The 12786-nt window shown below is 36.8% G+C and overlaps 1 pseudogene; it reads right to left on the reverse strand.

Moving 5' to 3' along the window:
• Positions 1 to 12719, reverse strand: part of LOC127621800 (elongator complex protein 4-like) — an 89665-nt pseudogene extending 76946 nt beyond the window's left edge.
• Positions 12720 to 12786: the final 67 nt, after the last annotated feature.

The following is a 12786-nucleotide window of genomic DNA, read 5'->3' on the forward strand; positions in this document are numbered from 1 at the left end:
TTGTGTCTCTGTACTGTTTTTACTCTTGGACCTACATTCTTGCATGGTCTACAAATGCAGTTATTTATAGCTAATTATCCAAGCTGCTCTTTTCTTCACCATAGATGTGAAGAAAGAAATTCAGTGCATAACAACTTTAACTTTAAGTCTGTTTCTCACATAAAGCTATCATATGGCTTCAGAAAACTTGGAATATAGTTCATGAATCATAAGGATCATGAATCATACTATTTTAATGCTTTGCAATTTGTCCATTTAGTCATATGGGTTTGTAACAATATGAGTAACGAGTAATTTTTGGGTGCGCAATTCCTTTAATAACAATAGTCTGACCCTTGCTGGTGTAAGTGATATCAGCCATTGGCAGGTGTGGCAAAAAGTTATTTTTGTGCTCTATTTACACCCGTAGTTACATATTTGTTTTCCCCTTAAGCAATCCAATTGTCAAGAAGTATGTAGGGATAATAGGAAAGAACATATATTTTATATAGCTTTTTTAGTTACAGTTAGTTTTAACAGATTTTTTGGTCTATAATGTTGGTTTGACAAAGCCAACATACTGTTTGTGACGAGGAAGAGGGCGTGGCCATGCCGTGAGGATGCATGCCCAGCACTGAGTTGACCAATCTATGGGACAGAGATAAAGAGAGAGATAAAGGAGGAGCCAGGGATGACAGAGAGAGAGAGAGAGAACATTTACATTTACATTTATGCATTTGGCAGACGCTTTTATCCAAAGCGACTTACTGTGCACTTATTACAGGGACAATCCCCCGGGAGCAACCTGGAGTTAAGTGTCTTCCTCAAGGACCTTCAGCGACCTTCTAATTAACAGTCATGTGATTTGGCCCACTACACGACCACCACTCCACACCAACTCCTACTAGAGTTTTAAAGCTACATCCACCAAACTCAGCACATACATTCCGACTGTTCTTGAATAGTGTGCTTTGTCTTGTCTAACTGATCAGTCTTACGGATTTCGCACAGCAGATGATCAAACATTGGGACAAATCCCATAGACTTACACTGACAATGTTCAAATGGGCCAAACGACCTTTAATCTGCTTTAGGCTGCTCTCTCTCTCTCTCTCTCTCTCTCTCTCTCTCCCTCCTAAACATCTATCTGACATTTTATAAAACTATCTGTGTCAGTTGGTACTGGCTATCTATCTATTTAGCTAGCTGGTGGTTTGTCCTACTGTAATGTCTGTACTGTATAGCCATCAAACTTTTAAAACTAGTTGAAACTTGCAGACAAGGCTTTGTCAAATCAACATCAAGGTTTGTCTTGACCAATTTTACCAATCTAGTTTCCTATAGCTATTTGTAAACTACTATCAAGTAACAAACATTGCACATAAAAACTGATGGCTGGAGTCATTGAATGTATAAAGTACACTTTATTAAAGACAATGAGAAAGACGTTTAACAAATATAAAAGACTCTGTAACTTCTAGGTGCCATTGATGGTTTAACCATTGTTGGACGGTAAGAAACCCTGACGATTCCTTAAGCCATCGAGAACATAATCACTTTCTGATGAGACCGAGCACTTAAGTTTAGAAGAAAAAACTTGCACAAGGGCAAATGTTTTCCTGGAGTTGTGAGGGGTCTTGATTTTCCTCCAGAGTTTCTAATGAGCAGGGGGGACCACTGTGAGGTGAGCCCCTAATCTTCTCCTGATCTGGATCAGCGACCCTTCTGTATTCCAGCACCTCTTTCTGAGACTGAAGGAGCTCATCCTCGTTTAGTGGGCAGGTCAGGGTGACCCCTTTAACGTTACGGGATGGGTCTTGACTGTTTGAACGTTGATCTAGAGTCTCCATTGAGGAAGAGAAAGGAGGGGGGCACTCTATATTAGGATGCAAATCCCTTACTAGATTTACTGGTGCATTGTGAGGAAAACAGAGGTATGAAAAAGGTTAAGGAGGGTAAGTACGCCCTCTAAGACATGGAGAAAGAAAGGGTGATGGGAGAAAAGAACAGGAGAGGAAAAGAAATAAGGGAAGACATTAAGACGTATGTAAAAATGCTTCAATGTATCTCGATTTGACAATAAAAATTCAATGCATTAATTACGTAATATAATAATTGATTATAATTACTATAATAATATATTAATTTCTTATTCAAAACCTATTTTCAGTTGTAAAAGTAAATCAAATCCATATCCCCAGGACAATTGATAATAAATAAGTGTGATAAAAATAATAACATGGTAATTTCTTATGCAAAATACAATTTTGACATAATTTCAGTTGAAGAAATCAACCTATCTTCTCCCAGCATAGACACATTTCATTGTCTCTCCAGTAACATTTGCATATTTTTGAAAATAAAAAAATGAATCACACCAAAATTCTCAAAGTGAACCCTATTTTGACCAGATTCCAAATTCCACAATGCATCGAATTATTTTGAAAAAGAACTGGAATTGAATCACTGTTACAGTAAATATTGATCTCACTGTACAAAATCAACTCTCACCAAGAGCCAAATGTGAGAACATTTTGGATTGGCCGAGTAAATAGGAAGGGGTGTTCAAAAACAGAGGAGGGGTCAGGAAAAGAAATAAGAAAATTTGAAATACACTAAAAAATGAACTGAGAGAAAAAAAAGGAGAGAAAGAAAGAAGCGAGAAAAGAGAGAGAGTGAAAGTCGTCTGAAAACGAAGACTGAAATCTTTTGGGTTGTCTCACTGGTGCCCCCCTTAATCTCTATAGCAATCTGGATTACGGGCAGGCGGGAGGGATCTTTTCTGAAAGCGGAAGAAAGAGGGGCATGTGGACGCCACAGTGAGGGCTGTGAGGGGATTTGGGGGTACTGAAGGCTGCTGTGTCATTGTAAGGGGCTTGAGCTTGAATAGAACCTCCATGTCCTCCTGTCTCCTCTGGGTTTAAATCCACCTATAACCAGCTAAGCGCAAGTAATCCACCTAAACTGTGAATGAGAGCAGCGAAAGCCTATTCAAGGCACTGGGTGGGTAGGAATTGATATATTTATTACAGGACACTATTTTTCCCACCTTTCTTAGCCTTTATATTACAACGGCTGTTATGGAGAGAACTGGGGGGTGATAGACTAAATAAAGTGGGAAAAAACAGTATGGAAAGAGCAAATAAAGAATGTTAAATGTTTAATTGCTCACAAAGTTGGTACTCAGCAAATATGTGAGTTAGGTGTGTAAAATGGCAATGAAACAACGGAAATATCAATGACGGATTAAAAAAGAAATCGTGAATTAAAAAAATATCTCATAAAGTCACATTTTGTTTAACAGTTTTCAGTTATTTACATAGTGTAGTGTAGTTACTGAGTGATACAAATGAACAACATGTAATTATTTTGGATTTACTTGCATTATTATTACTATTGTAATTAAAATAAAGTGGTTTTTTTTCTAATCCAAAATTCACAATTCTTGGCCTTTTTTTAAAAATCCTCCAAATCCCCAATGTAATTACAGCCCAAATAAGTATGGTGAAGCAATGACAGTGGCAAAAGATAAAACTTTACATTTGTGTCTTCAAATTGTATCTGCTAATATTTCAATCTACCTGAACTCTGGGCTGGTTCTGGTAGCGCCAGGCGATTTTCATAGCGTCAGGATTCTCTGGGTCACATGGTTGAGGCTGACCCTCACCGATTTTAAGACAGGCAACATCATCCACAATCGGGGAAGGGAGTTCCTGCATCGTAAAGTAAAAGCAAACAACAAATTGCTAAAATTCCATGCTATTTGGCAAAAAGTATTTACAAAGTATTCCAGTCCTACATAATTGGATAAAACAACAACAAAAAAAAAACTTATAAACAGAAACAATTTGCTATATTAATTTAAAAAATATGCATATATTTTATACAGAAAAAAATTGCATATGCATCATAATAATTAATAATTAATTAATAAAACTTTATTTCATTAATTGAAAGATTAGATATCACCCAACTGATAATTCTCTCATCATTTACTCACCCGTTTACTATCTCAAACTCATAGGACTTTCTTTCTTCTGCAGAACACAAACAAAGATATTCTGAAGGATGTCTGATGTGTTTTTGTCCATTAATGCAAGTCAAAAGATTATAATTCCGACTTAATTTTTCAGTCTATTTCTCATATTTCAGTCCCAAAAGGATTGTATAGTTTCAGAAGACATGGATTAAACCACTCGAGTCGTATGAATCACCGGTATGTTGCATTTATGTACTTTTTGGAGCTTGAAAAGGTCCCAAATGACTTGTATAGCATTGAAGAAACCACACAATTCACCTTTCAAAATATTGTTTGTGTTCTGCAGAAGACAGAAAGTCATACGCGTTTGTGACGGCACGAGGATGAGTAAATGATGAGAAAATTATCATTTTTGAGTGAATTTCAGTCCACAAATGCAATCTGGACATTGCATTGGACATTTGGTTTTCAACTTGAAAAGCTTTAAAGAGGTATTTAAAATGGGATCAGTCCATTTCTCTAACATATTTTACATTTATCAATTTATGGGTGTGTTGCTGCTTTCAAACTCTTCCTAGATGCTATAAATCAAACCTAAATTGAGACACTTTTTTGGCCAGAGCTCATTAGTGAAAAGGGGGAATGCATATGTGCAGTGACCTGGATTAACATGGCTAAATAAATAAACACATCAACGTGGTGCTAGCACTTCCGAAGCTGTTGTTTCAACAACAGAGTTGATTCTGAAGTCGTTAGTGCCAAGAAATGACAAAATGAAGGAGTGGTCTGCCCCACTCAGGGGAATTATCATACAGACCATCCAATAATAAAAACAGAAGACTGTTTCACAAATAACAGCTCAATGCAGGAGCAGTTTGAAGGGCAATAACAGGCACTCATTAAGCTTGTGTTGACTGGGGGCCAATCAGGGGCTAGAGAGAGACGAACTGCTGTCCACTGTCATTAAGGTGAGGCTTGTTAACACTCACAGGTAACTCCCTGAGCTCTCTCAAATAAACATTCATGTATCAGTGTATGAAAAGAAACAGAGAGAGGGAGAGAGAGAGAGAGAGAGAGAGAGAGAGAGAGAGAGAGAGAGAGAGAGAGAGAGAACACTGGCTATGTTCTTAAATTAAAACTAGTGTACTTCATTTACTGTATACCTCATAGTATACACTGAATTTTGATGTTAAAAATCACTGATAATATTCCTCAATTTGAGTGCATTGCACTATAGGGGACAGTTCAGTTCGGATAGCATAGCATACAACAGGCAAAGAACAATAACATAGTTCTCCCTCCATTTAAATTTTTTCGGGTCACCCAAGTGACAATTCTGGTCACCAGGGGAACCGTTCTGTGATATATATACACTACATATCCTCATCATGTGACTGCAATGCAATATTTACATGGTGCGATTGAACCATCTAAACTAATGTTTCTATGGAGGCTTGCCTATCAACCGGACTTCCTTCGATATTGCGGCGCAGACCACGAAACTGATGCATCCCATTTGAATTTGAATTAGACATTTCTAGTTTTCAAGTTTACTGCACAACATGCACTACAAGGAGGCTTTCACTGTTGCGCACCATCTCCATGTTTATATCAGCGTCTCCCACTGAACGCGTATAGATGCGCTCTTTCCACCAATGTCAACGGCGAGAATAGGGTGGTGGATGGCGCAAATGGGGCCCCCCTTGGAGTTGTGGGCCCCTGGGCTTCAGCCCGTGCGCCCTTGCTTTATACATGCCCTTTTACTTGAAAACCATGAACAAAAAACTATGCAAGATAAAATAAAATGTGACCCAGGCTACATTAAATACAGGTTACGTTTTTTACTATGTTGGGTCGACACTTGATGACACTTGAAAATCTGGATTCCAAAGAAAAGCCAATTTAAACCACTGCTCTGTAGTATACTGCAGAAAAGGGGGGCTACTCCAGCCATTCAAAGTGGCCTGGAGTAGATAAATCAAACTTTGTGGTAGCTGTCTTGAATCAGTGAAATACTTCCATGTATTGTGTAGTCACCTGTCACACCTAGCTATCTGTTCCCTTGTGATGCTGAATATAATATTTTACTGATAGAAATCACATTTCTCAAGGTGTGTCATTTTGAGGGCCAGGTATGAGTTGTACAAGAGAATTCAAATGTAAAAAATGAATCTTGATGCGCTTAAAGAGTACACAAACACAAAACTTGAAGTGCCAAATAGACCATGTGTGATCTGTTGACTTGACATATATTTTGTTCTTACCTGCATGATCTCATCAGGGTGATCCCGGGCAGATGCCAGGACGAGTTTATGTCCACAAACAACTCCTTCTGCCAGGAAGTACTTGAGCAGCATACGGGAGTAGTTGTCATAGCGGTCCTCCTCTATGAACAACAATGAGCATCAACGGTGAACATATCAACCCAAACCTTAGTACATCCCAGAACATCAAGCCTCCTGATGTGTCATATGTCAGAAGAATGAGTGCCACGATCAGATCAAATGCTGTAAATCTCGACTAACCTCGGCTGAAGTGAGAGAACATTTTTATATTTGGGTTCATAGTGATGGCAAACACTCTAGCCCATTTGTCATACATGGCACGTTGTTTATCTGAGTGGGGAGGCCAGTATAACTAAAGCTGGATCGTGATGGAATTAATGATCAGTCCTTCATCGGAGAATCATAGGAATGCGGGGAGATCAGAATGTCCGATTTGTCCGATCTGTGACCTGTTAGCACATGCTTCAGACATTTTGAGATGTGGTGCTCATGTGGGTTTGAGTCCGGTCTTCATTGTGTTCTAATTCACCTTATCTCTCTCACTCAGTGCATTTGCAAACACTTTAAATAAAAGTTTGATATCAGTTGGAGTAAAGCAATCATTTGTCTTTTTAAAATGTATCGTAAACGCTTCAGTTCAACTGTAGCCGTACAGTCTGAGTTTTGTGAAGTCGGACAACAGACCTAGGAATTGCGATTGTAGCTCGGCTTCATCCAGAGTGGAAACACATTAATCGGACCACAATTGGCTTCAGTTGTGCACATGCTCCAAAAGTCAGAGGTGATGCAATGTCGTGCATGAAACACTTTCACGGATGAAGTCCTTTCTTCAAATATTATATTACATTGTGTCATGTGTATCATATCGCCCTATGAAACCAAACTAATTCCATACCTTTAAAAGGCTGTCTAATCAAATGAATTCATAAAACATTTCACCAGAACAATGACTTTTTAACATACCATGAATCCTCACAGCACATTACAAAACACAGAATTCTACCAATATTATTATTATTTTTATTTAATTTTTCTCTTCTTTTTTTTTGTGAAATAAACAACAGAGCATCACAGTATCACAGTCATAATAAAAAGTTACATTCTACAGTAAAAGTTGGTACAGTAGTTTGGTATTTTTGCTACTTTAAATGCTATCAAACATAGCTATTAAGATTGAAGAAAAATAGAAGGTTTTCTACCACCTTTTTGAAATATATAACTGTTTACAATAGGGATGGGTGAGTATGGTCAACCAGCAATCAATAATTGAGGTTGGCTACAGAGTTTATAAGCGATTTTATACAGGGTTTTTTAGCGAATATACGTTGAAGAGGATTCAATTAAAGTGTATATTAAATTAAAATTAAATTTTAGTGATATCAGCGTGTCATCTGCTCCAGAGCTACAGTCATCAAAGCACTATTACAAGACCAACTAGTTGAACTAGTACTGCACTTTTAAAAATATGTAGTTAAAATAATTTTTGCCTGATTAAGACCTTTTTAATGACAGTGAATCTCATCCATTTCCTTTTTTCTGTGTAAGCAAATTTAGCCCAAATATAAATTTTTCAACGATTAGGGCTGGGCGATATGACGATATATATTGTGGCGATGATATAAAGTGCCAATCGAAAGAGATTTTGCTATATCTTGTTTCTTTATATTGCGATATGTAATGTGCGCAGTGCAGGCTTATCTATCAGCGGGCAGGTCTTCAGTGAGACTTTTCTTGTTTATCAGGTGTTGTTTTCGCTAAGGATAACCAATAAGCATTAGCATAAAATGTATGTGTGACTTGTTTTGTGATATTAGTTTGTAGTAAATATACACCTTGATTTGATTAAATGGTTTTGTAGAGTGTAGCAAAGATGAGCAACAGACTGAGGAACAGCAGCAGCAGCTGTGCCAGAATCAGGCATGGAAACTGGTAACAATTAATAAGTCACTTTACTTTAGAGAAAGTTAAAAGTGAAACATTGTTTATCTCAATGATCCTAATGAAAGGATTTTGACAGATGAATTATTCTCATAGAGATGATGAGAATTATATACAGTTCGATGCCATAGTGTGTCAATGAACTTAGACTAAAGTAATTCATGTATTGCTTTAACTTAGGATCTTATACATCATTTTGACTATTTATGTCAAAAAATATAAATTATTTATATTCAATATGTGTTTACCTCACTTTGCTCACTATAATATAACTCTTTTGTGACTTTATGGTAATGTACATGAAAATTCAAGAATCATGATAGATATTAGGGCAATCCCACTGATCTGCTCTTCCCAATACATTTTCTTCAATGGTATTGGTCTACAATTTGAAATATGTAGCACTTGATGAATGAGTTGTTTGAAGCTGATTTGCAATAAGTTATGTGCTGTATCTGTTCTTTTGCATCACAGATGATACGGGGAGGAGAGAGAATGAGTTAGTCGAAGATAGTACTAGAGTGGAAGATTTAGGAACTGTAGAAACAGGTCCAGCCAGAACTGTTCGGCAGCCACCCAAGCAAATTCATATACATTTACATTTATGCATTTGGCAGACGCTTTTATCCAAAGCGACTTACAGTGCAATTATTACAGGGACAATCCCCCCAGAGCAACCTGGAGTTAAGTGCCTTGCTCAAGGACACAATGGTGGTGGCTGTGGGGATCGAACCAACAACCTTCTAATTCAGTGACATTCATTTAGTATTCGGCACATCATTAGTGCTTGATATGCTTCTGACACTGAAAATCTGTGTTTTGTGTGCACTCCAGCAGGATATACCGGAGAGCGCAGAGCGGGAACATTCGTGCCACCAAATAATTTTTCACTTAGAAAAAATCCTGAAAAAAACATCTCCACAGAACAGGTCGGCTTCCAAACAAGTCAAGAAAATTTGGAGCCTGTTATTAAAAAAAAGGTGTGGTGTGAGTTTGCAAAAGCTGACACAGAGCATAAAAATGTCTGTCCCATGCAAACTGTCCCATGATTGTAATCACTCGTTACACAAGCAATTTGCTTTTCCACAAAATGAAGCATGCAAAAGAATGATATGAAAGCCAAAAGATGTGCTCTTCAGTCATATACATACATATATATATATACACATTTTTTTATTTATTTATTTTTTTTTTTTTCAAGATGTGTGTTTGTTTGTTTCTTTAAGTTATGCATTATTTTCTTTGTTGCATTGCTTTGGGAAGATCTTGATTTTCTAGAGGAAAGTTTATAGTTGAGTGTTTTTGTTTGTACTTGGACTATATTGTCAATCTCCAAAAAAAGAGAAAATTATTAAGTGAAAAAATTTCGAACCATTTAATTCTCTGACTGGATTATCCAAAAATAGGCAGTATAATATAATAATTTAATATAACTATATGTATATGTATTTTTTAATTTATTTTATTATTATTATTGACACGATATTGACTGTATCGTGATGCATGATATAACTGTCATGATATAAAATGACTCATTTTGTGATAAAAGATTTTGATCATATCTCCCATCCCATCAACGAGCATAAAAATCTGTTCAATCTATTTTTCTGCATCTTTAATTGTTCCTTTAAATGAAAAAGTTTACAAAACATGGTGTTGGCAAAGTTTTTGAGAACAAAACTGGCATATATTTCCATATTAAAATACTTTATTTTCATTGGACACTTAACATAATTTAGCTCCATCCATGTTACTCTGAGTTCCTGTCATGGTGTTCAACAATGACACACGTTAATGGCCTACTCAGAAACACTGACAGTCTCTTCCTCCCTAGCACACACATAATGACAGTTTCAACTTTCCATCATTTCCCGATGGACACCCTCAAACCCACGCAAAAGGTCTAAAGCCTCTGTGTGACCTCTCAAGGATTCTTTCAACAGCAGGAGAGAATGCGGGGCATCCTGTCCACTTCCTGATTTCGCCTGCAAACCTGGATGCCTCTCATATTCCATCCTCAGCAAAAGAAAAAAAATTCCTCAGCTCTTCATTTTGTCACTGGAAGAACTCCCCTCTCCCTTATTGATGTGTTTCTAGGTCAGCAGGCCTTTGTGGCTTTCAGCGGCCCTGACAAAGACACCCAGATGGGCCCACTCGAGATGGGGCCTATTGTGGTGCTGTTTCTATAGCGCCTTACAAATGAAACCTGCGGGTGCTATTAGCCTATCGGGGGTGTTTGGGGGCGGCATGTGATGTGCTGGGGGTGCATGTCTTTGCTGTTGAGACAACAAGACTTTGGCACATATCAGTCACTCAAAAGCATCTAGAGGAGGGGCATCTTCCTTTTTTGAAGCAGAGAGAGGGTGTCTTTCTTCCCAATGTAAAGCTCTTTTTGTAAAAGAATAATTTCAGTTGTATTTTAAAGTGTGTGTAAGACAGTAGGAGTCTGTGTGTGCAAAAGAGAGTGATTAAGATCTGCGGGGGAAATTTGGGTCAACACTTCTGCCCTTCTGGTTCCATATGTTTGCTGTCTGAGTCAAGCTGATTCACAACAGCACTGGTAGTACAAATCTGAATTAAAAGTGCAACCTCCGGGAAACACAACTATTCATATTACAATTTTAATTACTGCTGAATTTACTATTTACTAAACTTAACATAATAATGGCATACAATTAAGTTTGACCCTAACAATTAAAGTTAATATACAACTGAAAAAGCATCGACTAAAAACATGATGTAGTTTATTGTATTATAATAATAATAATAATAACAACAAATAATTTTCCTCCATTACAGAACGCATACAGATCTACATTCACAAACAGCAGTGTTATTTTTATGTGGGTCAATTTGGTACATCTTAGAGGACCATGACCATTTAATTTCCAATGAACTGAAAGCAGGACAAAAGAGTGGAAAGAATAGAAATTAGGAGGCAAAGATATGAGATCCTCTTGAATATGTTTTGAAAAAAATTAACGAAGGTGAATTAGTTGTGATGCATTTAAGAATGTAGGCTAAATAACTCGGGTCATATACACGAGTGCAACGTATGATCAAACAAATGTGCGTTTTTTTTGTTGTTGTTTTTTTTTCACAGACATGTGGCCATTTCTAAAAGAAACAGTTCACTCAAAATTCTCTCATCATTTACTCAGCCTCATGCCATCCCAAGTGTGTATGTCTTTCTTTCTTCTGCAGAACACAAATAAAGGATTTTTAGAAGAATATTTCAGCTCTGTATGTCCGTATAATGCAAGTGAATTGTGGCCAACATTTTTAATCATCAAAAAGCACATAAAGGCAGCATAAATGAATCCAAAACACTCCTGTGATTTAATGAATGTCTTCAGAAGTCATATGATAGATGTTGGTAAGAAATAGATCAATATTTAAGCTATATTTATCTGACCAACAGAGCTGAGATATTCTTCTACAAATCTCCATTTGTGCCCTGCAGATTAAAGAAAGTAATATACATTTTGGGTGAACTATCGCTTTAAGATCATGTCCATGCTTTTATGACAAAAGCATGCAGTTAGACTTTCAATTAACCACTGAATGATAAATTTGTCACAAAAAAAAATGAAACAAACTAATATATACTCAAATAATAAAAAAATGCACAATGAAGCTTTACAAAAAAAAAAATAAATTTCTTCCCTGCAATATTGAATGACTACAAATCTGCAAATGTACTACATCTGCATTCAGAATAAACCTAGTTTTACTACAAAATAAAATGATGTATTATTTCTACTTGCAGCTTTATTACTATTTATTTAATATTATAATTTATCACCCATGATAGCATTAACCCTATGCGTCCAAATGGAGCATATATTACTATATTTAACCATGCTTTATCTTTTACAATAACTACTGTATATTCTAAATCAATCAGTTGCCTGCAATGTCTCTAATTGTCCTGGATATTGATTCATTGCTTACCTACAAGTAGCAGAGTCCCGATTGCCAGGCCACCACCTATGAAAAGGTGATACAATATTTGTACTGTACAGTTTAAGAATCCTTTCGTGACTATCCACACAATTAGTTCTTACATTTTCGCGGTCATATCTTTACATTGATTATATGCCATGACAGTCATTGTAATGTTAATATCACATGAAGCTATATAATATCAATTTAATCAAATCTCCTCTTTGTTTACAAATACGTGCAGATAAGTGACGCATAAATAAACAGGCATTTGTTGGGATGGCCGAATTTTAGAAGGCAAAATGTATTTTTATTGTATAAAAAGTACAGTTCAAGTTCATGACGATGATCTGAAGTGTGATACAGAGTTATTTTGAATAACAATTCGCATTCAGCTTCAAATATAGTTAATTTCACTAACCAATGACGTAGTCAACGCGAGGTGTTACCGGTGGAAACTATGAGCTGTCCGTTTTGAACGGACGGTCTGGTTCCAGGGATAGAAACAAGTTTGCTGCGAGATTTCTTCTGGAAACTAGTTGTATTGCTGACACCGGTAGGTCTGGCCATGCCTTTCTCAAAAGTCGCCATGTTTCCCCAGTGTTGACAGTAGAAGGGATGACGCAATGCACGGTAACCAATCAGCGAATGAATTGTTTT

Source organism: Xyrauchen texanus, chromosome 1 (genome assembly GCF_025860055.1).
Source record: "Xyrauchen texanus isolate HMW12.3.18 chromosome 1, RBS_HiC_50CHRs, whole genome shotgun sequence".
NCBI classification, from domain to species: Eukaryota; Metazoa; Chordata; class Actinopteri; order Cypriniformes; family Catostomidae; genus Xyrauchen; species Xyrauchen texanus.